The sequence below is a fragment of the Stegodyphus dumicola genome, chromosome 3 (assembly GCF_044657685.1).
Source record: "Stegodyphus dumicola isolate Sdum_Otavi_A_Nest chromosome 3, ASM4465768v1".
NCBI classification, from domain to species: domain Eukaryota; kingdom Metazoa; phylum Arthropoda; class Arachnida; order Araneae; family Eresidae; genus Stegodyphus; species Stegodyphus dumicola.
The window spans coordinates 209169055-209196905 of NC_140770.1; the positions used below are offsets into that span (position 1 = coordinate 209169055).

Genomic DNA, 27851 nt, shown 5'->3' on the forward strand with positions numbered 1-27851 from the left:
TTTAGTCACATGTTCAAAACATATTTATTTATAGAATCCCATAAATATCATTACTCAACAATTAAAATAGTGCATGCACAATCATAAATTAAGGAAAAATATAATAAACTTATCGTAATTACGGATGCAAATGTAATATTATTAAAAGAGAGCGGAAATATATTTTAAATATCATACCCAACACTCCGCACACCCACACACATATAAATATAATTTTTTGTAATATTAAGATTTTTAACAGCAAGTATTTACCAAAATTCGGTATAAGCAATAAATAATATTATCTGAAGAGATATTTAATCTTTAGATTTCAGGTTCAGTCATATCGTAAGTATTTATGTAAGCATTTCAGTAATCAATGTATTTTAATCCTTATTCAATGGTCATTATTAGTCTTACTCATAGTATTTAGAGTTTGTAAAGGTATCATTTAAAGAGCTCTTTAAAACGTTAGAAGACATTAATTTAAATTATGCTAATTCTGACTCAAGTTCTCTAATGATATTATGAATTTCAGTTTCCAACCTTATTTGGGGTGTTCTGTCATCTTCAGTTAATCGTTTAAGTTCCTCTATTTCTTCTCTGCATTTTGTCCGAAGTCTTCTATTAACAATATTACTGATCTGCTTAGTTACATGATTCTGATTATCTCTTTTTAATATATCTACAATATCAATTACTACTTTACCAGCTGACTTGCATACGTCTACGGTTGCAGGATTATCTTCAGTGAAACTCTGAAAAGAGTCATATACTTGTCCTACAATTTCGCGTTTTGCATTCCTCTGAATAAAATTATCAACAGCTCCGGAAATAGGAGCTATGCTGCCTCCTGCTTGTTTTGTATCCATTACAAACTGATCCAAATCCAAAATATTTCATACTTTTTGTATTGTATTACTATATGTATTTGGACGAACATTACGTATAATTTCCATAATACCCTCATATTCTTTAATGCAACGTGCTCTTGCTTCATAAAAAGTCTTGAAATTTCAGCATCGTGCTCCATAATTTCTTGAAATTTAGTTTGTTGATCATCAACAATAGCAGCTTGGGCTACAGAAGTAAAACCATCAAGTACATCACTTACAATGGTAGTTAAAGAAGCCAGAAAATCCACAGCTTTAGAAACCTGAACTTCTCTTGCATGCCTTGAATGGTAATTTATTTCTTTAAAAATACATTTAGTCGTATTTAAATTAAGTTGATCAGTGTGCACTTCACTTACTAATTTTTTAAGCTTCTGTATTGTGCACTGACGTTCGTTTTCCCATTCTTTGAAAGCTTCATGGAAACGTTTTGCTTTTTCATGCATGTTAAAATTGTTTGTAAGCTTAGTTACAGTATTATTCGTTTGGCATGTTGGATATTTTGAAGCATTCATCTCTGAAACTTGTGTAAAATGCGGATACTATTTAGGACATGAGGGTTTGGATATTGCTCCATGCATTTTTGTTTCACTGATAACAATATTTTGCCCACTGCACCCGCAGTGAAGTCTAGGTTTGGCCCTATGTTCAGAAGAAGAGTATCGATTATTATCAGTAAGTTTTGAGTCTGATATTCCGTCTGTAACAGTAGAAGTCTTCGAAGGAATTTCGGTTTCTGAATTAAACGTTCTTTCTGCTGCAGACCTGTAATAAATACACAATAATAAAATCATTATAAAAAATTGAAAAGAAATTATGTAATATTAAGTTTATGAAAATAATATGGCAGAAAAATCAGTCCCATTTATTAAAAAATACTATCTGAATGTTTACAATGGACTAAAAACCATTAAAAGATCTCATATAAATGTCAACAAGGAATTAACTTCTTTTTTTAAATTTTTGAATCACAGAAGATTTATTTTTGTGAAAGAGTACATTGCTTATTTTAACATAAAACTACTACAGGTAATAGCAAAATCTACATTTATATAAAAGTAACTTAAATTTCGGTTTACATAGTATCTTACCAAAACCACATCTCATCCAATCTCACCTGATACCTAAAGAAACGAAACTTGTCCGTCATCCTGCTGGCGGTGCGATTATGCACCTCGTTTACAAGCACGATATAAGGCCACAGACAGAAGTACTTTCTATTTTAGTCTTTAACGCAAATTTTGTTTTGTAAATCACTATCTTACGCTAATGACCACAATTATTAAATTTCTTAATTTTTAAAGGAATCCCAAGCCTATAGTGTGTTGTATTTCCGACGCCACAGGGTAAAGATAGCTTAAGCTAAACGAAAGTAATACAGTCAAAAGTCTTTAATCCGGACGTCCATAATCCGGAATGATCTATAATCCGGACCTGAAAGCTACAAACTTTCTGCGCATGTGTCAACGTATAATGCGTTAACGCATGCGCATAATACCTTTACACATGCGCATAAAACGTTTACGCATGAGCGTTTAATGTATAACGGACGGTATAAGCTAAACTAAAATTATCTAATTATCAATTTTAGTTAATGTTGCAGATTGCGTTGTTCCTTAATCTTCTAATTGGATCTGGCTTATAACTTTTTGCAGACTGTTAGAGCAATTTTATAAAAGTAAGCTTGAACTTTCGATTATGTCAAAAAGAATTTCCGATTCTGGAGCTACCAAAGGATATACAAAGCGAAAGCATGTTCCGATGTCCATCAAACAAAAAGTGGAATTGCTGCCAAAAAATGGATAAAGGTATATCCTTTGATTCTCTAATCATTCCGAAATATGTTTATCAATTTCAAGCTGCTCTGCGGAGGGGATTACTACAAATCTGGAAATAGTCATAAAAATTGGAATTTAAATATAATAGAAATTAATTTTCTTAAAATTTATGTCATTGAGTTAATGTCAAGTTTTAAGCTGCTGAGTTTATTAAATAATTACAGATCGATTATTTAAACATAAATTTAAAACCGTATGTTTTGTTAAATAACTTTCTAAAACCTGGCCGAAATTCTCATAATATAGCCTTCAGACCTGCGCGATACAAAACATGGAGGTAGGAAAGGGAGGAGGGGCCAACCCGCGCTAAAAGTGAAGCACTGCTTTGAAACTTGGGTCACCAGATGGGGTGTTCTTTGTATACATTCAGAAGCTCGCTTGACAAGATTTTAATAGTATTTCGACACACGACAGTTCCATAGAAATCGAAAAAGGGACACTTTCGCATGAAACAAACATTCATAGTGTGATGGATAACAGCAATTTGTATAGTTTAGTGACATTTACGCAAAAATCACATCTTGGTTATTTTTCGATAACTAACAACAGCGATTTTAATTATGAATTTGTTTTATAAAATTATAAGCTGTTGCACTACAAAAATATAGATTTTAAGAAAAATGTTATGCTTAAAGAATGAAAAATACCTTACGGTACCTTTAAAATTCTATACGTCTTTCGATACCCTTGATAGAGTATTCGCTACCTTTATTTTATGTTCCAAACTCCAAAATGTTTTAAATAAAATAAATTGTTTTCACATCCATATATTATTTAACATGTATCTTTTAAAAATTTTTAGAGGAGAGGCTTTACTGCTGCTCATTTTAAACCCATCGTTTTAATTTTATATATCTGAAAAATAATAACTTTGGGATTACACGTTTTATAAATATAAAATTATGTATGTTAAAATATTTGTAATTAGGCACATAGGTCAGATTAAGTTTTTATTAAATAGAGTAACGCAAGTAAATAGAGTAACGCATTCTATCTGCCTAAAGAAAGAGATGCCATCGTGGAGGAATTTTGAAGAAAAACTGACCTTTGAGTGGGTATTAAAAATAATACTTATAATTTTCATCCAAATTATATTCATATATATTTTTTATGTAAAACTTTCGGGTGTATGCTAAATTAGTGTAAATTACTTTACACGAAAAATATAGTGAATGCACAGAAATTAAAGATTTGCACATGCCGGAAATGAAAAATAGGAAATATGTATGGGTATTTATGCATGTGCTTGCAAAAAGCATGTATCTGCCTTTGACAGAATACTTAAATATTCATTAAATTATTTATAAATGTATTTGAAATGAAGAATTTATTCACTTATAAACAACTGTGAAAGTACTGTCAAGAAATCTAATTATTAAATGTATCTAATTTATAATGATTATAAATGTTATCTAAATATATAATGACCTTAATATTGAATTGTAAACATAAAAGGTATTGTAAAGCAAATGCTATGAGATGCGCACTTAAGAACGTAATAAAGAGTTTTGGAATATGTATTGTTGAAATGAAGGGTAAAAAAGAAAAATCTGATAAGTATAATTAAAAGAATTATTCCCCTTACATTTTATAATAACTCAGTTACAAGTTTTAAATAATACTTAAAAAAAATAAAAAAAAAACTTTTTTTTATTCCCTTTCAGAAATGTTCAGAGAAAGTCAAGTACTATTTTTTGATACCTATTTAATTATTAGGAATTAGCGAAATACTTATTTAAAGTATTTCGCTAATTCCTAATAATTCTCTAATTTAAAATGAACCGAATAGAGCATTAATTATAAATTGACTTACATTTTTCGATTTAAAAGATGCCTCAGAAGACAAAAAATCATGTAATTTTTAAGAAAGTATTTTAGGAAGAAGCTCTATAAATAGAAAAGAAATAATGCATAATTTTAATATTAATAATACAATAAACTTTGATCTTAATTTTTGTACCTTAACCGAATAAAATCGAATTACCTTAATTTTTTTTCTAATGTAATTAACGAAAACTTGTGAAAATATTTCATTCAAATTCTGAGAAAACTGTCCTGTGAAAATATAGCATTTAATTCCGTTCAGAATGAAATGTTGTTTAAAAATATGTTGTTTTCACATACTTAGGACTCTGAAGTGTTGTAGAAAAAGAAAATATATACATTTATATGTATATTTACGACGTAATTACAAAATATTTACATCCGAACGCGTCAAATCCCATAGAACTCAATGGTAAATGACCCAATGTTTTGGTCACCACGTAGGGATCGCCGGTGGTTTAAAGCAGGGTACGGGAGAAACTTGTTTAGGGCGACTCCATCTTACTTCCTACCTCCATGATCCAAAACACTTTTGACCCCCTTTGACATAATCCTAATGAGAAAAGTCGTTAGTCCCCTCCATGGATGCAGTAAAATTTACATGTTTGTCGGACGCTGTTCCATAGTAGATGTGTTGCTAGATTTGCGATTTTTTCGATGATTATTTTGCTTTCATTTAAATGAAGTTCTAAATAAATAGTGCGCTGGAAATGCAACCAGTGCACTATTTATTTAGAACAAAATGTATGTAATGTGTATATTTCATTTACTATTTCTGATCAGTCTCGACAATAATTTGTGAATTTTATAACTTTGTTTTCACACTTCATTTATATTCGCATATTTTCGTATTAGAAATTAGAAAACGAGAAATTTTTTTTACAAAATATAGTAAATACGAACTACTTTGTAAGTCTGCAGGTTGAAATGCGATTTTTAATAACGTATTTTCATTAACAAAATAATGGTAATGACTAATTTAAGGAAATAATAATAATAATAAATTCATTAATAATATTTATACAAAAGAAAATCGGAGATACATTTTGCGTGTCATCATTTAACTTTAACAAATATTACATTGGACTATCAGGCAAAAGAGGTATATCTTTAAAGAGAATTTTTCTTTGTAAAATTGGCTTTTGTTTATGATATCAAAGAAAAAAATCTGTGACCTATACATGTATAAGGTATTTCTCTCACTTTCCTAGCGTGCCTTCATGGTGTAGTGGTTCTGCACGCTGGGCCGGTATCTCCAGAGGTCCGTGGTTCGATTCCCGTCGAAGGCGGTTGCTAATGTTACATCTCTCTGGCTTCCAAAAAAACATACCTACACATGCAATCATTAAAAGTATTTTTCAGACAGTTTTAAATCTCTATGAAGAATTATACGTCAATTTCCTTTCATAGGCAGGCTTTTCGTCTAAAACCATCGTTATATCCAAAGGTTGACGTCTATTTCATTTTCAACGAATATTCTATTTGCACATAATATATTTTCTAATTTACTTTAGAAAGAATTATCTTTCACGTTTTCAAAAGAATAAAGGCATACTGGGTGTTGACACTTACAATGTAGTAAATCTGTTTTTCATATTTCTTCCACTAATGAAAACAATAACCCTGGAATATTTTCAAAGCAAAATTAAAAAAAACTGTTTACGCCAAATTTTGCATTAAGTATCTTCTCGTGTATTTTTTTATTTAAAGGGTGAAATTTTCGTTTTGAAAAACATAAACGGAGCAAAATTAATTCATGAGAAATAACTTTGAAATGCAATAATTCCATCGTATTATGAAATAGTGGAGAAAAGTTCAATACAGTATATTTATTCACAAATAATCCCCTCATATGCCTAATTTATGTACTGTCGATTGAGAAACATAGGATAGTAAATTAAACCGGTTATTTCAATACTTTTTCCTTTTCAATTTTATTACGGGCCCTTCAGTAGAGCGATAAAGATGGCTGAACACTTGTAGCTAGCTCGAGTTTGAATCCCAGCTAAAGGGTTGGATTCATGGCTTTTGTGTAACGTAAATACAAGCCAGCTTCCCTTAGAAAGTCCTCCGCGAAGGCATCTCTCCACTTATACAGGTAATTGTTGTGTGCTTTGATGTAATTCAGTAAGCGAACAAAATTAATCCAATCAAACCCGAAGAACGGGTTGATTACATGTGGAGTTTTTCATCAGGAACGAAAATGCGAACAATTTTCTCTTAAAACGTTTTATACGAAAGCATCCATCCCAGATAGCGTTCGCGTGCTTTTCCGTAATCCAATCTTAATTCTCATACATTTAATAGTAAGTTGACATCCAGCTTATTACAGACAAAATAACATTCCTCTTTTAAAGATAATTTTTTTATTAACTTGTCTGAATTCCCTTTATCTCTTCAGGAGTATAAGAATTTCAGCAGATAAAAGTGGTCGAAATTTTATGCAAAGTAACTGATGTTTTGATTCAATTTAGAAGTTACGTAAGCTTTAATGATATTTAAGTACTTAATTCCTAAAAGAGGGTCTAAAGATAAATTGGTTTTATTTAATTTACAATGAATGAAAATCATTGAAATCAATCATTGAATGAAATCACTGAAATCAATCACTGAATGAATGAAAATCACAAAAACTATTATGCATGCAATTGTCTCTTATTTATCTCCTGATAAATCAGACAAAATTGCCTACATAATAGAAGCACTTTGAAAGAGTTAACAGCGCTTAAGGGTTTTATTCACTCCAAAAAAAGAGTCAAAATAACATCTTATTATTCATAAGTATAAAAAGAAACTAAACGATAAAAGCGATTTTACCTATTTTCTAGAAGGGCATTAAATCTAAAATATTAATCTAATCTTATTTGATATAATTAAAAAGCATTAAATCTGGTAAGCTTAAACAGCGTGCAAAATCGCTGACGTTTCAATCATAGCAAAATTTAGTATTAAAAAGTTAGCATTAAAATTGTGAGACAGTGGTCTAACGTTTGAGAAAGAGATGGCTTCTATTTGATTTTCAAGTATATTGGCGCGAGACGAAACCTGCGGTTTTTGCCAAAATGTAGCCAAACTAATAAGAAGAGGTGGTGTTGGTGTATTTATTCATAGCAAAGCACACTAGAGCTATCTACCTTTACTACCTAAGGGGAGGGATGCTTTCGCGGAGGACTTTCTAAGGGAAACTGGATCGTATACACGTTGCACATGGTGAAAACCACGAAAACGCCCACGCAGCCGGCCCGTTCGTGGGATTCGAACCTCGGACCGAACTACCAGTGTTCAGCGACTTTACCGCTCGGCCGCTGGTGGGCCAATAAGAAGAGGGAAAAAACAATGCGTAACCAGCGGCTATTCTGAGCAGCGACAATGGACCACCCAGAGATCTACAGATGAGCGATTTACTCTAAAATAGGGAGGGGATGGCTGGCACGGCAGTTATTGTACCACGTTATTCGACGTGCGGTAAATATCAATATTTCCCCAATTATGGTGAGACCTAAAGAAAATGAAAAATTTGATGACTTTGTCAAAAAAATCGCTGAAAGCCTACCTAATGTTAAGTTTTTGTGTCGACTTAGTGCTGAATGTATTAGAATTCTTCCGAATACTGAAGATGATCACCGAATTGTCAGCAAATTCTTTAAAGAAAATGCTATTGACCATTTCGTAGTGAACTTTAGCCGTGAAAAGCCTGTTAAGATCCTACTCCGGCGTCTCTCATCTACTACGGGTGTTAAAGAAATCAAAAATGTCTAGAAGAAAAGGGATATAATATTTATAAGGTTGTGCAGTTAACAAAAAATCATACTGAAGCTCCTATGCTGCTATTTCAATTACAGCTGCTTCAAAATGATACACTTGAGAAAATCTGGAAGCTCTCTAATCTTCTCTATTTTGAAACTAGTGTTGAGAAATATGTATCTAAATTTCAGATACCCCAATGCTTTAACTGCCAAAAGTGGCATCATTCGTTTGAAACCTGCCGCATGGCACCTAGATGTGTTAAATGCGCTGGTTTTCACAAAAGCTCTGACTGTGAAAACTGTGGATTAGTAGGTCATACAGCTTCCTATAGAGGATGCAGTAAATTTCCGAAAGCCAAAAATTCAGGTAAATCTTCGATCAGACCTGGCGTCAATTACGCACAGGCCCTTAACCCTGAAAGAAAACACGTGCACAACTCGTTCAGACACATGTAGACACCAATACTGATCTAACTGACGCAAGCTCGAATCCTACGAATAATTTTAAAATGACGGGAATCGGAGATCTACTTATGAAAATAATGACTGAATTTCAAAAATAATAATAATAATAATAAATTCAGGAATAAAATTCTAGACATGAAAAACTGTGGAAATGATCTCGGTCAGAAAACGAACATTTTCGACTAGATATTGGAAGAAATTAACAACATTGTGCAAAGAAACTAAAAATCTTACGTCTCCGACATTTATTATTTTTTGTACCGTTTCATGTCTAATTTCTCCTTTTTTTGATATGTTATTTTGCACCCCACTTTCCTTTTGATCACATACTCCATTTTACATGCTTCTTATGTTGTGTACTTGTGAATTTTTGACTCTCCCTAAGAATCTGGCCAATTCTTGCTTCGTAGTTTTCGTACATTCTTGTCTTCTCATCTCGTGTGTAGCAGCTCAGGACTGTGGTTGAACTCGTCTACGACACTTTCGATTTGTTGATATGTTCTCACTTTTACTTCCCGTCTAGGACGAAATATTTCAGAGCTTCGCTCTGATATTCCAACTTATGCTATGGTATAACTGTTAGAAAATCGACTGCTTGTTATCCAGGGATAGCGCACTCACGCGCCGGAACCTAAAACTGCGAACTGAGTTCGCCTGAGTAGACAGTTGTACCACAGCCGCCGTTAAGTTCAGTTCAAGTCATTTTCCTGGTATAACTGTTGTACCGCCGGCATTAGAAGGTTATTAAAACTCTCAAAATCATCTATGTGCGATGATGCGTAAAAGAAAAATTAAAGATCTTATATTACGCACTATGGCAACATTTGAAAAGTTAGTTATTGTATAGCGAAAAATGTAGAAATTCTTTTCATTTTTCTAAATCCAGAACATTAAGTATTTCAGGAAGAAATTTTGTCATTTCTAAAAGACTTTCGTAGATTTCATTGAGTGGTAGAGATGTGTAGATGTTTCAAAGTATAGCAGTCAATATTGTAAATTTTAAGATTTCTAACTTCTTCAATGATTTTTAAGTTGTCATAAATAATCCAGCAGAAGTTTTCAGCTTTAACTTGTTCAAAAACTATATTACAAATAGTTTTAAGTAGATTGGTAAAAATAGTGTCAAAATGTTTCTTGAAGTTTCTAGTACTACTAGCTATAAAATCTAAATTTGACAGGATTTTTATTAAATTTTGGTAAGGCATAAAGATTGGCAAATCTATTACTTGTACTGAAAGAAGAAATTCACCATTTGTGGTTAAAAGCAGAAATTTTGTTAATAGCAGTTCTTTCTTTATTTTTGCAGGTACTATAGGTAGAAGAATTTTTCAGTTCATTTCCAGTTCTAAAACATATACGTATGTATATACGTTTGGTACTACCGATTGCCACAAAGAACAGAGGTGCACAACTAGATGTTATAGCAGCGGCATATATAAAAATTCAACGTTTTACGTTTAACGTTAAGATCTATGCTCCTGCTCTCATCTGCCTCTCTTTTTTAGAATACTATGACGCAGTGAACTTAATCTTATTTAGTAAAGAGTGATAATACGCCTTTTGATTTGAATAAAGATATGGAGCTACAAATTAAATCCTTCTGTGTCGTCCTTGGATTGCAAAACTTCACTCATGTGCCCGACTGCCAAAATTTAACAACTTATTAATTAGCCGGTAGGATATTTTCTGCGTGGAAAACGCTCCTCTGGATTTATTTTCTAAATTCATCGTCTACCGTAAAGCGAGCCAAGGACATCATATAGTGTCAATCCTCATCTTCCTGTGCTTTTTGTCACCTACGAAATGTGGTGCTTCAAATCTGAGCTTTGTGCAAACTAATTATCGGTACTGCAAAAATGGAGACAAGAGCTAAAGCCGCGATGTCAACAAATACGCAAGAATCAATAGCCGCTATCGACGTAACAAAATTATAATTTGCTATTTTTGATGGATCCAAAAGTGATATTCCTGCGGATAATTACATTCTGCTATTTAAACAAAAATGCAACGCAAAAAGTATTCAAGATAAGGACAAACCGCTAGTATTTTCTGATTGTCTGAGAGGAGAAGCACTTGCATACTTTTTTCGCGAGTGTTTAGACAAAGACTGGGAAGCAGTAAAAGAAAAATTCAGTACATACTTTTCCGGTGCAGAGATAGTGACATTTAATGACCTTGTATTTGTCACATATGAAAAATTTAATAATATTGACCGCTATATTCGTAATAAAATAAGATATGGATCTAGTCTCAAATTGAATGTTTCTACAATGGTTGAAAGCCTCAACAGGGTCTTCCAGAAGCCCAGCGTATGCTGCTCCGTATATAAAAAATAAATACACCCAAAAAAAATGGATTGAGATAGCTCGCAAACTTTTCCCAATTTCAGTGCCACTGGACGGAGTAGAAAGTGCAAGAAATGATTACAGATTTGTTGCTCTGAGGCAAGCTCTAACAAGATATTCTGCTAGGCCATTTCAACCAAATCAGTATAGGCCCCGGCCTTTTCAATATCTGTACAGGCCGCTTAGTTATCAACAAGTACCTTCGTTAAGCTATTATAACACAGTGCCAAAACATGAACAGAAAAAAGGATTTTATTTTAATGTCCGAATTGGATAGCAAAATGTACCATCAATTATCGGCACAGGTTCTCAGGTAAACATTCTTCCTTGCAATATTTTTAGGGGTACTGGTAAAAAATTTGAAAGCATTGAAGATAAATCTAATAGAAAATTATTTTCTTTATCTAATCAGATTCATGTAGAAAACATTATTAAAATATCATGTAAAGTAGGTAAACTCACTAATGATGTAATATTTTATGTGGTAAATTCTAATTTAAATTATTTATTATTATCCTCATCCTGTGTTTTACTGTTCACATTACAAATGAATTTTTATAATTATCAAGTTTATCAGTTTAGAAAACAGGTGAGTAAAAATGTTAAAATAATTTTGTATGTAAAAATGATATCAATGCTAAACAACATGGTAAAAATTTTGAAAATAATGAAAATTTTGTATGGAAAAGTGATATTAGTACTAAAAAGTCTGGTAATAGTGAAACTTCTGACAGTGAGTTACAAAAATTGTTGAATAGTTATAATCATATATTTGCTAAAAGTAAATATGATGTTGGTTGTATAAAGATTGAACCCCCCAGAATTGTATTAACTTTTGAATTACCACTAACATATAAACCATATCGAGCATTTCCTAAAAATAATAGTGAAATTAAGAAGCAAATAGATGAGTTGTTAAATGCTGGAATCATCAAACTCTCTTATAGTCCTTATGCTGCTCCTGTAACTTTATAAGCGTGATGAACAAGAAAAAACTAGATTGTATATTGATTATAGATAGCTTAATCAAATTACAAAAACTGGTTCTGAGACCATTCCTAGAGTTGATGCTGTATTAGATCAATTAACAAATGCAAAAATTTTCTCTACATTGGATTTAGCATCAAGCTACTGGCATACAAAATTAAATGAAAAAGATACTGATATTTGTAGCCTTTACTACAAATTTTGGCCTTTATGAGTTTACTAAACTACCTTTTGGTTCGAAGAATAGCCCAGCTGTTTTTCAAAGAGCTCTTAGACAAATTTTAAACAAATATCAGATTCAATTTGCTTTAAATTATTTTGATGATATTATAGTATTTTCTCCAAATTTTGAGGAACATTTAAACCATCTTAAAATAATATTTGATATATGTGAGAAAGAAAATATAAAATTAAAAGCATCTAAATGTAATTTTGCTGAAGAAAAAATTAATTTTCTAGGATATGAAATTCAAGCAGGTAAATACCAGCCCAGTAATGCAAATATAGAGGTTATTAAGAAATTGCAACCCCCTAAAAATATCAAAGAGTTGCAAAGATTTTTAGGAAGTATTAATGTATATCATAAATTTATTCAAAATTATGCTAAAATTAGAGCTCCTCTAATAAATTTACTTAAGAAGGAAGATACCCCATGTAAATGGACTGATGAATGTCAAATAACTTTTCAAAAATTAAAAGATGCATTAATTTCTAGGCCTATTTTAACTTTTTTTAATTATAAATATCCTTGTAATGTATTTGTTGATGCCTCTAAAGAAGTTGTTGGTGCTGTTTTAAAACAAGAACATCCTGATGGTAATTTACACCCAATTGCTTTTCATTCTAGAAAATTAAGGTCTTATGAACAAAATTATGCATTTACTGAGCTGGAGCTTATCGATGCAATTGATAATTTTTTTATTATTATTTACATAGTAATTATTTTACTGTACATACTGACCATGCTGCTCTAGTCTGGTTTAAAAATATAAAACATTTTACAGGTCGCTTATTTAGATGCTCTTTAAAATTATCTATGTATGATTTTGATATAAAGTATAAAAAGGGATCCACTAATGTTGAAGCTGGCATGCTATCTAGAAATCCTATTTTTCAGCATTTAAGATTGCAAGTTAATTTATTATCATTAGAAGAAATAACAGATTATCAAAATTTAGACAACGTTTGTAATCCTAAATATAAGAAAATGAATGATGTATTAACTATAACAAGGACTGTGTAAAAAAAAAAACAAAGGACTGCATAAAATTGTAATTCCTATGTCTCTCCGTACTAAATTACTTGAAAAAGCACATCTACAATTTGGTCATATTGGCGTGTCCTCAATGCTAAATTTATTCCTGGAATGCTAAATTCCAGGAATTGTTCAAGATGTTAGAAATTATTGCAAGCATTGTGAAGTAGGTCAGTTTAATAAGAAAAGTAAACAAAAGAAATTTGGTTTAATGCAAAACTTACCATCGGGTCAGTGAACCTTTTGAAATAATGTCTTTGATACTTTTGGTGGTTTAAATTATTATAATTCTACTAAAAAGTATATTCCTATAATTATTGATCGTGCAACCAGGTATATTTGGATTCTCTTTAGAGAGGAAGTAAGAAGTGACAGCACACGCCCGATGCCAACGTACTCCTAACAAACACCCCCGCAAAATTATATCTTTTTATTTTATTTTTGTTAGGAGAGTCAACTATGGTCAAGAAACTGGCTTGGATTTTTGCATATTTTCCATACCAGCTATGATCCTCTGACCATAGTTTAGCACAGAAGTTCTACCATACACACACACATGCGCACACACATAAACACATATTTTTCACATAATTTTAGAAAATCAAATATTTTGTAACATTTTTTTTTCTTCTTGTAGGGTAATATTCATTTCTAGTTTCCAAAATTCGAGCAAAGACTTTAACTTGATCATATACAAATTATTTGTCTTAAATTTTAATTTTGTAGGATTTTGTATTCTTATAAAAACACCTTGATATAATGTACAATGCCAAAAACCAGTTACCTTTTATTAGGCAACTGAGGTTTTTTGATATTTTGTACCTAGCATCCCCCAACCATCAGCAACCTAGTCACGCTGATCTGTTGGAGAGGACATGCCAAAAATTTTATTCAAGGGTGTTATTGACTGTTTTATTAAATATTACATCATATTATTAGAGATTTATATTGAAGTGTTTTCTTAAGGTATTATATCATAATGTTTTGTATTGAAATTAAAAATTACTTAAAAAATGTCCATGTATTGTTAATTACCTACGATGAGAAGAATGAATGCACGTAACACTGTAAGGATCTTAAGTTTTACTAACGTTTATTTTATTTTAAATCTTTACTATCACTTCTTATTTTCTACTTCCGGCCAGAATTAGAAGCTTTAACTTATTTATGCAAATTTGTCTTGCGAACGCCAAGTACTTAAGTTGTGGCTTTTTGCCAAGCAAGAGAGAGGAAGGAGTGATTAGGAGCAGGCCGCTTGCCATAGCAGTTTTACTCGGTTGCTGGTTGCCTTCAAGGCCAGAGGTTTAATCCTCTTGATAATTTTAAACGTATCGTAGTGTTAACAGTTCTCTGTACTACATACGGCCTTTCTGTTAATATACGGCTAATCTTCACGTAGGCACTTGTTTATTAATCCAAAGTTAGTTTAGTTAGAGTTTAGTTAATATTTTTATATTCTTACGTTCAGAACACAAGTGGTTGGTCTCTGTATTCCGAAGTCCGGAAATCATTGTAAAGAGAGAAAAATAAAGGGTTTCGTATACCCTTCCTGTGTATCTTGTCTACTTCCCACATTTATTGAACATAGCTTTAGTAAGCTCCCTGTTCCGAGTCAGGCCATTTAATGTTCCCAAAGCAAGTAAGGAGGAACATAGAACCTGATAGTGGCGCCCGACGAAGAAGAATAACCATGGCCGAGTTTCAAGAAGAACCTGTGCTGCCTGCAGAAGCGGCTCAGAATCCAGAAATGCCAGCTGCCGCCCTGGAAGGATTTGGTTACAACGTCCAGACCATGCGCGCATCGATGAAACCAGAAGCAACATTTAATGAAAACTCACCGGTAACCAGTTTTTTGGAAAAATTGGAGGACCACTTCATGCTGTATCCCGTGCATGAGTTCCAGAAAGTCACCTTAGCTACCAGCGCTTTGAGGGGCCAAGCGCTTAATTGGTTCAAATGTATCGGCAGAAGCCTCTTGGGTCAAGCGGGAAGTCCCACCTATACTTACGAAAATTTCAAGACTGCCTTAGTAAAAGCTTTCCCTGTCGTAAGAGATCGTGCAATATTAGAAGCGGAACTTTTCAGCATATACCAGAAACGAATTGAAAATCTCTCAAGCTTTATTTTAAGAAAAATTCACGTCTTCAAACTCTTGTATGGAAACCATCCGGATCCTGAGATAATTCAAGTGATTTTGCCGAGGTTACTTCCCCAAGTACAAGACTTTATTTAATTAAGGAATCCGACTACACTGGAAATGTTATTTGAGCTAGCAATCCAGTTTGAAAGTAGAAGAACGGCGGACATTGGAAGAAGACGCCAGTATGAACAACGAAACCAATTTGGTGCGCCAAGACCACAGCAAAGTCAAGAACACGGCTACGGAAGCAAAGCGAATCAGTGGGCAAGGAAACCCGAGTATCCAAAAACAACCGGCGAACGTCGACAGTTCAATAGTAATCCAGGAAAAAGTCTGAAGGCCAGTGGAAAAAGAAGAAAAGCATGGAAAGGAAAAAACAAGATTTAAACTAAAACGGATTTCTGCTGACGGGAGGGTGCGGAAATCCGAAGCCAAGAAAACCCCTCTTCCTTCAAGTTAAATACAGTAATGGTGAAAAATTTGACTCTTCCAAAGATTGAAGTGTTGGTGAATAACATCCCAGCCACCGCACTCCTGGATACATGCGCGCAGTGTTCCTGTGTGGCAGAAGAATTTTTTAGGAAGTATTTTCGTAAATACCGCATATATAATTCGGATAATACGACAATGTTAGCTGCACAGGGAGAAAGATGAAAGTGCATAGGTAAATTACCGCTATACGTTCGTATCAAGGACGAACAAGTAAAGATTATGTTTTTTATAGTAAAGAATTTGCAAGCACATATCATCTTAGGGATAGATTTTCTTTCAGAGGCAGAAGCAACGCTGGATTTTAACGAAGCGTCCCTTAAGCTGACGATGAAACCAGTTCGAGAAGAAAAAACAGAACCACCAATGTTAAACCTTGACCACCTGCCTAAGGAAGCGCAACAAAATATTCGACAAGTGGTAAGTGAATTTGCTTCGTTATTTAGTGATATTCCAGGATTTACTCAAGTTACTAACCATAGTATCGACACCGGAGATTCACTGCCAGTTCGCCACAAACCATACCGATATGATAAGAATAAAGAAAAAATTATAGAGTGGCACATTAGAGACATGTTACGTAAAAAGATCATAACGCCCATCTCAAGTAGTTATGCTAGCCCGGTTGTTTTATGTAAGAAAAACAATGACTATCCAGTAACACATCCAAAAAGGTGGCGTTTTGCGATTGACTATCGTAAATTAAACTCCATGACTAAATATCCGGTATATCCGTTACCTATTATTGAAGAAATTCTAAGAAACATAACTTCTACCAAATACATGACGACTTTAGACTTAACGACTGGTTATTTTCAAATAGGGGTTAGACCGGAAGATGTGCCTAAGACTGCTTTTATAACCAAGTCTGGAACTTATGCATTCCTGCGTATGCCGTTTGGCCTTTCAGGGGCACCGGCAACATTTCAGCGATGTATGGAAATTGTGCTAAGGCCTGTTCTTGGAAAGTCCACATTTATCTATTTAGACGATATCGTTATTACTAGTGATAATCTGGACCAACATGTACAGGATTTAAGACAGGTGTTTTCATTATTAAATGAGGCCGGTCTAAAAGTTAATGTCGAAAAGTGCAAATTTGCAGCCCCTGAATTAAAATACTTAGGTTACAAAATATCTCAGAAAGGAATCGAGACAGACGAATCAAAAATAATCGCTGTACAAAAGTATCCGACTCCAAACACGGCAAAGAAGCTCTCTTCTTTTCTAGGACTTTGTTCATATTATAGGTCCTTTATAAAAGATTTTGCAGCTATTGCTGAACCATTGTTAAAATTAAAACGAAAAAAGGCAAGATTCTCGTGGACGGCCGAAGCCAATAGTGCTTTCGAAAAATTAAAGCAAGCATTAACGCAAGCTCCTGTTTTGAAATTTCCTGAAAAGGATGAGAATTTAGAAATTTCAGCGGATGCTTCGGATTATGCGGTAGGAGCGGTACTTTCGCAAAATCCGCAGCCCGTGGCATTTTTCAGTCGAACTTTAAATCAAACACAAAGAAATTATTCCGCGACCGAGAGAGAGGCACTTGCAGTTCTGTTAGCAGTGCAAAAGTTCCGAGTCTATTTTGGAAGGGCGCCAATAACAGTGTATTCTGATCATGCGGCGGTAACCAGATTGTACTCAGGGAAAAACTTATCCCCAAGGTTAATAAGATGGGCACTCAAGTTACAAGAGTATAATCTGGTAATCAAGCATACCCCCGGAAAGGAAAATATCGTAGCAGATGCCCTATCCAGAATAAAAATAGATGAAGAAGGTAATACTGTAAAGGTGGCAATGCTCACAGCATGTACAATAAATTCCCGAGAAACTGTAATAACCGAACTGGGTAAGGATCCTGAATTTAGAAACATTTATGAGTATTTAAAGGATCCTGAAAATTTTAGCCACCAAGATATTGTGGCGATAAGAAATAGGGCGGCCCATTACGAACTAATAGATGGTCTATTATTTTATACAAAAACTACAAATTCCAACAACGAATTTCGACCTGTTATCCCAGCTAGTCTTAGATTAAATATCCTGCAGGAGTTACACGACTGCCCTTTAGCTTCTCATGCTGGTATTCGAAAAACTATCCAACGCGTACGCGAAGCAGTCTATTTTCCTGAACTGCAAAAGTTAACAAGGGCGTATGTCCAGTCCCGCCCAAATTGTCAAGCTATTAATTATATTAATTTCCGCCCGGCAGGGTTTCTAAATAGCATTAAATCCGAATTTTCAAATGAAATAATTGGCATCGATTTATTGGGCCCTTTCCCAAAAAGTCAGTTAAATAAAAGTCGGTATCTCCTTGTTATGGTTGATCATTTTAGTAAGTGGACCGAAATTGTTCCCTTAAAACGAGCCTCCGCGAAATTAGTTACTGATTCTATTTTAAATAAATATATTTTAAAATACGGGGCGCCCCTAAAAGTTATATCAGATAATGGTCCTCAATTTGTAAGTAATATATTTGAAGACATGTGCCAAAAACTGGGCATACGTCATTTAAAAATGGTCCCGTATCGGCCGTAATCAAATATAGCGGAACGGGTCAATAGAAATATAGTGAAAATTATCCATAGTTATGTTAAAAATTTTCATAAAAGCTGGGATAACTATGTCAATGAATTAGCTTTCGCCCTAAGGACCGCAAAACATGATACAACGGGCAAAACTCCTGCTGAGTTATTTTTAGGCAGAAAGATTATAACACCGTTAGCTAAATTATTTTATGTTCAACAAAGAGCCCCAGAATTTAAAATGGGTGATATAGAAAAATTAATTAAAGAAGCAAAAAAGAACACTGAAGTAGCACAGAGAAAACAGAAACTTTATTACGATATGAAACGACGGGGAGTAACTTATAAAGTAGGATATGAAGTATTAAAAATTAAGCATTCACTTTCTTCAGCACCAGAAGATAAAACCGCCAAATTTTTTCCACGATTTGAAGGACCATATGTCATAGAAAAAATAACTCAGGCTGTAGTGGTGTTAAAAGCCAGGAGGTGAAACATGCTCCGCAAACACTGACCAGATAAAACCATTCTATGACCGTAATAAAATACAAATATTTAAAGATCTTTTGCAGGATCCGGCACGGCAGGCACAAGCTCCAGAGGTGGAACAACGACAATCACATAGGCAAGCCATTAGGAGGCAGGAGCAATTGAAAAGAAAGTTTCCCCGTTGGAAAATTGAAGGTAACAAGAAAAAGAAGCCGTTCCACCGACCAGAAAAGAGAGAATACGACCACCCCCAGAATGAAGAAGGGAGAAGTACGACGAATGCAAAGAGAGCCAGGAGAAATAACGGCAACTATAACCCGGCTCCCAGACGGAAGATCTACCCATCGGACAGGAGTCTACGCAGCAAATGTCGACGAATTGCGGAAGGAACACCAGCTGCGGAGGCAAAGAAACAAGGAAAATTTGAACGGCCAGCAACGAGATCCAAGCAGGAACGAGAGAGAAGTGTCCCGGTTCCGCCAAGACCAGCTGCCATCAAAGGGCCAAGACCACAGACAGAGGCTAAAAAGAAGGTCTTCAAGGGTGACCGAACTGGAAGGAAAAGAAAGCTCATGGAGGAAGGAACTGAAGGGCGTACCCGCACAAGAAGGAAGATAAACCAAACAGTAATCTTCGCTACCTTCCAGGACTGGGCAGAAAAAAGGATGTACGAATATCACAAAGATAAGTAAAACTTTATGTTACTTTGCAACCTTAAGTTAATCTTTCATTCTTACTGCAAGTGGCAGAATTCAAGACGTTTTACCTCATGTGAGGTCTACCTTTATCGCCAAAAAGGCGAGAAATGAGTTGTTACCTATTTTGGTATTATGTTTTTCAAGTACTCGCGAGTAAAACTAAAATTAATATATAATAGGAATGTGTAAATACTTGAATATTGTAAAAGTTATTGTATAAAATTTTATTTAAAAGATTCTGGCAAGAAAGAAGTTTTAGTCTGAATAACTTTTGAAATGTAGAAGAATTGGCACTTGCTTGGAAAAGAATAGAAGTTAACAATGTACTACTAATGTATGTTTTAAAATGCGTAAAATTAACGGCATGTTAATATGTTCTTATGTACAATGTGAACTGTTATTTTAAAAGTTAAGAAATACTGTGATATGGTAAAAGTGAAAGTAATGCCAAAAATTTTAAATTTATTAGTGTGACTGTAAAAAGACCAAATTACGGTGAATATGTGTTAAAGGTTGAATGAATGTAGTTAGGCTCTCTGACGCTACACTTCAGAGTTAGCCACTTTCAGAATAGTACCTCAGGGTTTAGAGTTGAAGATAGGGTGTGTTACGAGGTCTTGTCATGTTGAATTTTAACACGTTAGTGTTTTGATTGTAGGAGGCAGTGTTGAACACGTATACATAAACACATTCGTGTTTGGTGTTCTTTTACAACACATGTCAGAGAGCACGGGGAGAGATAATTAAAATAGTCATGAATGAAATAAGAATGTTAAGAGAAATATAAATATGCATGTTACTTGCAATTTCATTGTGTAACATTTCATTAAACTAGTTTTCCTTCCAGATCTCTGGAAGGAACCAGATTTGAATAAAAGCTCCTGTTTAGATGCAGTACAGATGAAAAATTGCGTGTCCTGGGAGCTGCTATTGTAAAAACAAATTTTTTTTTAAAAAATTTCTAGTTTCTAGTGAGAAATGTTTGTAAAAGATTGGCCTCGCGTTAGATTCTAGAGCTAAAAGTTTTCAACAAGGTCGTTTTAGACCTCAGTTTCAAACTAATTAACTCTGGTGGGAAGTATGTAAGGATCTTAAGTTTTACTAACGTTTATTTTATTTTAAATCTTTACTATCACTTTTTATTTTCTACTTCCGGCCAGAATTAAAAGCTTTAACTTATTTATGCAAATTTGTCTTGCGAACGCCAAGTACTTAAGTTGTGGCTTTTTGCCAAGCAAGAGAGAGGAAGGAGTGATTAGGAGCAGGCCGCTTGCCATAGCAGTTTTACTCGGTTGCTGGTTGCCTTCAAGGCCAGAGGTTTAATCCTCTTGATAATTTTAAACGTATCGTAGTGTTAACAGTTCTCTGTACTACATACGGCCTTTCTGTTAATATACGGCCAATCTTCACGTAGGCACTTGTTTATTAATCCAAAGTTAGTTTAGTTAGAGTTTAGTTAATATTTTTATATTCTTACGTTCAGACCACAAGTGGTTGGTCTCTGTATTCCGAAGTCCGGAAATTATTATAAAGAGAGAAAAATAAAGGGTTTCGTATACCCTTCCTGTGTATCTTGTCTACTTCCCACATTTATTGAACATAGCTTTAGTAAGCTCCCTGTTCCGAGTCAGGTCATTTAATGTTCCCAAAGCATGTAAGGAGGAACACTGAACCTGATAATACATTATGCATAAATTATATATCTTCTAAGTTTTATATGAAAAAATGTTCCCCGCAAAAATTTTAAACATCCTCTATTCAAAACTTATTATGGAACAATATTCATTGAAAAAAATGCATAATATCTATCAACTTATTTTTATCTTATGGACTTATTGGCATCAAGAGACTTCAACCAGTATTTTCATTCGATTTTAATTATTTTTACGAAAAGGACTTTACAACAAAACTTTTACTTTTCAATGGACATTTTGAGAAAAATTGAGGACTTTTATGATTGCAATTTATTATTTAGTATTATTCTTCCAAATATTATTGTCTAAATTTAGTTATAGATTTTATGTTTATTTATAAATAATAGTTATATAATTGAAAAAAAAATGTAATTATATGAGAAAGATCATGATTTATGATAGGGCATAGTTAAAGCCTGTAAGCTATGACCTGGATGTTTTTCTTCATGTCTTTTCTCATACTTCTTGCTTCACTAATGTACTAATGCTTTGCTCGCCCGTTCTGAGGGCGGGGGCCTCTACTGCTGTTAAGATATATGCTGCTGCTCTCATATGCCTCTCTTTGTTAGAATACTATGACGCAGTGAATTTAATCTTATTTAGTAAAGAGTGATAATACGCCTTTTGACTTGAATAAAGATATAGAGCTATAAATTTAAATCCTTCTGTGTCGTCCTTGGATTGCAAAGCTTCACTCATGAGCCCAATTGCCAAAATATTACAGCTTATTATTGCCAAAATATTATATATATATACAGGGCGATTCTAAATTGTTTTTACAAATTAAGAGGGGTGATAGTACTCGTCCGGATGAGCAATAATTACCATAGAACATAGGGTTGCATTCCACTCTTAAAGGCAGAAAAGAGGAATATTGGAATTCCAACCTGAACTTACAACAGTGTTGGGAGAGCAAATGAACGAGACCAAAAGTCTCTGCCTCTCAGAGGGGAATGCGACCCTGTGTTCTATGGTAATTATTGCTCATCTGGATGAGTACTATCATCCTTCTTAATTTGTAAAAACACTTTAGAATCACCTTAAATACATATTACAGGGTGTTTCTGCAAATCGGTTACAAACTTTCAAGAGACATTGAGTGCACCTACACAATGGAAAATCACATAGCAATGCATGGTCGGAAATGCTTTCCGGGCACGGTAATAACAACATAAAACACAAGAAAGGAAGGACACTAAGAGGGTGAGAAAACATGCTTATTATGCTTAATACAGTAGAAACCAAGAAAAAAAAAAAAGATCGTTATCACAGAAGGTATTCGAAATTACGACTCCGGACCGTGATGCTGGGTCACATCTTCGGCGCATGGAAGATCTGATGCTCTGAAATATACCAGGCATGTCCCGGGACTTCCTCAGTGCTTGCCACGGTACTTGCAACAAGTTACAGAGCACTTCTGACAGGGTTTCGTACACCAATATCTTGACGTACTTCCAAAGGAAGTAATAAATGCAAGTGAAGTATGGTAATTTTCGCTGGCCAATAAATAAATGTATTTGATTGTCTGTGCCGGATTAAGAAGCGGCTTTCTTAGACAAGAATAGTATGATTATTAAGTACCGGTATTTATACGCGACCACTCGCGAATACGTTTCGAACGAAATTTCAAACACCATCTTTGATGATGATCGTGTGTTGTTGTTCTTATTTCTTGGTTTCTTCTGCAACAAGAATAGCAAACACGTTTTCTCACTCTGTTCGTGGTCTTCTTTTTTGTGTTGTCACTACCGCGCCAAGAAAAGCGATGAGATTTTCCATCGTCTAGATTTACTTTATCTCTCTTGAAAGTTTGTAACAGATTTACTGAAATACCCTGTATATTACCTGTTCAACTATTAAATCTGACAAGAATCTAAGTATTTTGTCCCATTATTTCCCCACTTTTCTCTAAAATTTTATTGAAAATCAAAAGGCTAAAATTACGGTTAAAGTATTAATTTTCAGAGAAAGGATCACAGGAGTTCGAATTATTTTGAGTTGCAAAACAAACAGTTTTGAGCTAAAAATTTACTTACGAGTATTTCTCTTTAGAAGAATACGCAGTTTGTTTGTTTTTACCGTTTCCCTTCTTTCTCTCCATGATTGCTTCCATGGGAACTACGTAAAAAAAAAAAAAAAAAAAAAAAAAAAAAAAAAAGATTACATACCATTGAAGCCTCTCGGATACATTAAGATTTGCGGTAAGCTTCTAAATTGATTACAATAAAGGTGGACTAAACAATTCCGGACATTTTACAGCTCCATTAAAAATACCTGGATTCTTGCTTCTTGTTGTTTCCTTGATAAAAGACATTACGGATTGTACAAAGAGAAATAACTGTGGTTAATCATTAACTAAATTAACTTCTGATAACTAAAGGACGCATGCTTTAAGAAGTTTGACACTGAGTCCTTTTTGAAGCCGAAAGATATATTCTAATACTGAGTAATTTAACAAAGAAATATGTTCTCAGCTATTTAACTCCTTTACAAATGATTGCTTTGAGATATACACCAGACACTGTCCTAAATTTTTGAATGATTTATTAAATCCATTGAATATAAATAAAATGAATAGATGATGTTAAAATAAATTTAAGACCGTATTATTTCCCCATAATATGGTCTGGTGTGTTCAGGTAAACAAATAGAAATATAAAGCTTATTTTTCTATTTATTTACCTGAATAACAAAAGATAATAAAATAAAATCTCAAATTAGTTTAAGATCATCATAAAATCATAATTTGCGTTCCTATCAACCTAAGTAATCAGTCATAACACTTAAATTTGAAATTAATTAATTAAACAGTTAAAATATTTGCAAATATTTAATCAGAAGCAATTAAAACTTGAAAATATATTCCGTATTAGTAAAAAATTAAGAAAAAAAAACAGCATAAAAAATAAAAGTGTTTCATTGAAAAGTATGACCTTAAGTTATACAAACAGGTATTTTGGTTATGAAAATAATTTTTAATGTTACCAAAAAAGTGCAAATGATTTAAAATTAATGCAATTACTGTACTGATCGATAATTCCTATCAAAGCAAATAAATTACGTTTTTTCTTCACAAAAATTAAAATAGCAGTTTAATAGAAAAGGTATTTTTATAGAAGTTCTAAAGAAAGTTTGAAGTTTGCTTTCCATCATTATTTCAATATATATTTTAATCATATTTCATAATGAAGTGCAAATTTTATGTACAAATTAGGAATAACAAGAAGAAAACTTACGAGGAAATAAGGAAATATTGGTAAATAATTATTTTTAGTAAAATACCGGTGGTAAATATAATACAAATAATAAGTAAAATCAAGAAAATGCATGCTTTATTCTTCTGCTCTGTATTTAATTCTATCAAAATTTAAAATTGCTAACTGAGCATGAAAAGCCACACATTCTCCTCAAATTGCTCATTTCTCTTATGTTCGAAAATTTAAATTCTGTTATATTTAGAAATTCTGAATTTTAAAATGTTATCAGATTAAGGAATTAATTTTTATTCATCTATTTAAATTTAAAATTTTCAAAAACTTCAGTTACAGACAGATTTTATTCATATAGAAAACTTACTGGTGTTTTCCTTTCAAAGAAGAGACATGCGTGTCAGTTTCTCTCGAAGTGCTCAAAGATTTTCTTTTAAAACCAACATCAAGCTGAGTTGAAATTTAGCTAATTTTAAAATCAAAATTAATGTCATTTCAAAGTATGCCATTTAGACTTGTCCAAATAAAATAAGTGCAAAATAAAAAAAAAAAAAAAAAAAAAAAAAAAAAAGTTAAATTAATGATTAATTTGCCAAAAATTGTGAAGATTGGAAGATCAGTACAATAATCCGTAAGTGTAGTGAACAATTACAATTAAGAAACACAATTAATTAAAATAAACTCATGTTATAATTATAATCCAATTACAATGTTAATATTACCGTCAACTAGTATCTTGGAATATATGCTAAGCTATTCATATATAAATAAAGTACTTAATTTTTTTTTAAATTATTACGTGCTCCGCCTTTAGGCACTACATGGAAAGGGGATGCTCCATGGAGGTCTATTTAAGAGAAAGTATCTCGTATCCACATTGCGCATGGGCAAGGCTACGAGAACGCCGTTGCAGCCAGCCAGTTTGTTGAGACCCGGACCGAACAACCAGTGTCCAGCGGCTTTTACCGCTCGGCCGCTGGCGGTTCATATTTGAAGTATTTTGAATCTACAGTACTGAGCTTAAATTTAATATTATAGATAATTTTATAGTTCTCATATATAAATTAACTTACCTGCACTGTTAACATATTTTAATTCTGAATTTTTTAAATTAATAATCTAACATTAAAAGGTTTTGAATCCTCAAAAAACGGATTTCATGAAATTACAATTGAATTCCAAAACCGCAAATTTTTTGCAATAAGTATTAATCTCAAAACACGCTAAAAATCAACCATAATCCTGCCAATTTAAATAATATAAGCAATATATTTGTAAAAAATTTCATTTGAGGTATTTATAAAAATATCCACTTTATGCAAATAGCCGAAATATAAATTTAAATCGCTAAAAAAACTTCCTTATTAATTGCATGAAAATGTTAAATAAATACAGATACACTTTTTTGATCGTTGGTAATTGAAAACTTACACTTTGCGAACAGCAGTCAACAAGGTGGAATAAACAGACAAGAAATTGACGGGAGAAAAAACTTTCACCTGGCTTTTATTTCACCGTGCGGGAATTTCCCTGTTTACCGCAGATAGTAGCTGCCACGCCAACGTTAAGATGATAAAATCCGAGTGATATGTGACAAATTTAGATATTTAAATAAGAATAAAATTAAATTTATGCGGGATAAAAACCTAAGTGTGAGAGATCACACAATACCTCAGAACACATTTTCGAATTATTTTAAAATGATCGGTTCTGAAAAATTATGTGATTTTAAATTTAAAAATGTTGAAAAAAGAAAATCTGAAAGCTTTCAAATTTTATGTTACACCCAAAATGACATTTTTTAAAAATTTTGTGTGTTACCTTTATTTATTAAATATTGTGTTCTTCGCACTTACACCAGATAAAATTCAATTCAACAACAATATCACAAACTATTTTTACAGTTTTTGAATTTATTTAGCTATTTTTAGTAGAGTTTGTAATTAAAATTGTTTTATATTCCCTTGCAATGCAGCGCGAGACTTATTTGAAGAAAAAGCTACCCCGGAAAAATTAAAATACTGGAGCACGCGCATTGAATATTTATAATAAACAGATACCTCGTAATTGTACTCTTTTGCTATTCATAAAAATCGAGAAAATGCCAGAATATTCTCGTGCTGATTAAAAAGCTTATAAAAGGTAGGAGGAAAATATCTCAATTCAGTAGTTGTTTGGATAACTTTTGTTGTTTGGTGTAGCGAATTTGCGGTGAAATCAGATTAGCTTCCTCTGTTTTGAATTAAGTTCTGTTGAACGGTTTAGTAGTTTGAAAGATAAGTACTGTGACATATTGGGACATTGTACGAATATCTCTAAGGAGATTTAAACACTTTGTTTATTATTTGTGATAAAAATTAATTTTATTTACTTTTCATCGGACTCGTGCATTTATTTCATTATGAACCCGTACGTACGCAACAATATTTAAAACAGCATATCTTTAGAATTTCCAATACACAATCTCACGCGATGGAGATAAATTTTTTTTTCGTACAGTGTTGCCACTGCTCGCTTTGAAATCGTTGAGTTTGTTAGTCAAAAATTCGATAAAGTTACCAAATTTGAAATAGATAATGAAACAAATTCGAAATTCAAAATTCGGCTGATAAGTGCCCATGTTCGGTTGGAGGACTATGTGATTTAAAATTTGATAGCTGTAGGTACCTTTGCTTTTTCAATGCGTTCATTATTTAGTTTCTTTAAGTACAATACAGAGCTCTAATATTTGGTTGCAACAAGAGATTGGCCGTTTTTAGTGAATCAACGCAAATTGCCCAAACGAAATTAAGGTGCTACTTTGGTAGACGGTTGCACGGATTTTTCGCGATTTACTTTCGCGCAATTGTTGGCGCGATTTGAACAATCGTCAGCCATCTTGAAAAACGCTGTTTTTACGTATTTTGCCCATAGTAAAGTATTCGAAACTTTAAAAAAAATAAATATTGTTACGTTTGGATTACGTTTTTTGTTGAAAACGTTGTTTTTTAAGATGGCAGAAAAATGTAAATAAATACATTTACTACGAGTATAAAATACTAAAGTAAGGTTAAATTATTACTTTCATATAGCAATGAAATAGAATAAAAACACCGCTATAAAAACATTGCGCCAACGTTTAATTGGATTAAAATATTACTTAACCTGAATATCGAAATAAAAAAAACCATCATACCAACGTTTAAAAACCATCATACCAACATTTCAAAGAATTAAAATATTACTTAAATTCAAATATAGTTTAAAATAAGTAAATAAGAACTCTTCGTACACTA

The 27851-nt window shown here is 33.0% G+C and overlaps 1 pseudogene across 1 annotated transcript; it reads right to left on the minus strand.

Annotated features, from left to right (window-relative positions):
• On the minus strand, positions 1–26083 carry LOC118203890 (uncharacterized; annotated as a pseudogene). Its single transcript, XR_015040402.1, has 3 exons — positions 26008–26083; positions 23404–23485; positions 1–1637 (listed from the first exon to the last, which is right to left on the minus strand). The product of XR_015040402.1 is annotated as an uncharacterized LOC118203890 (transcript).
• Between the last annotated feature and the right edge of the window lie 1768 nt (positions 26084–27851).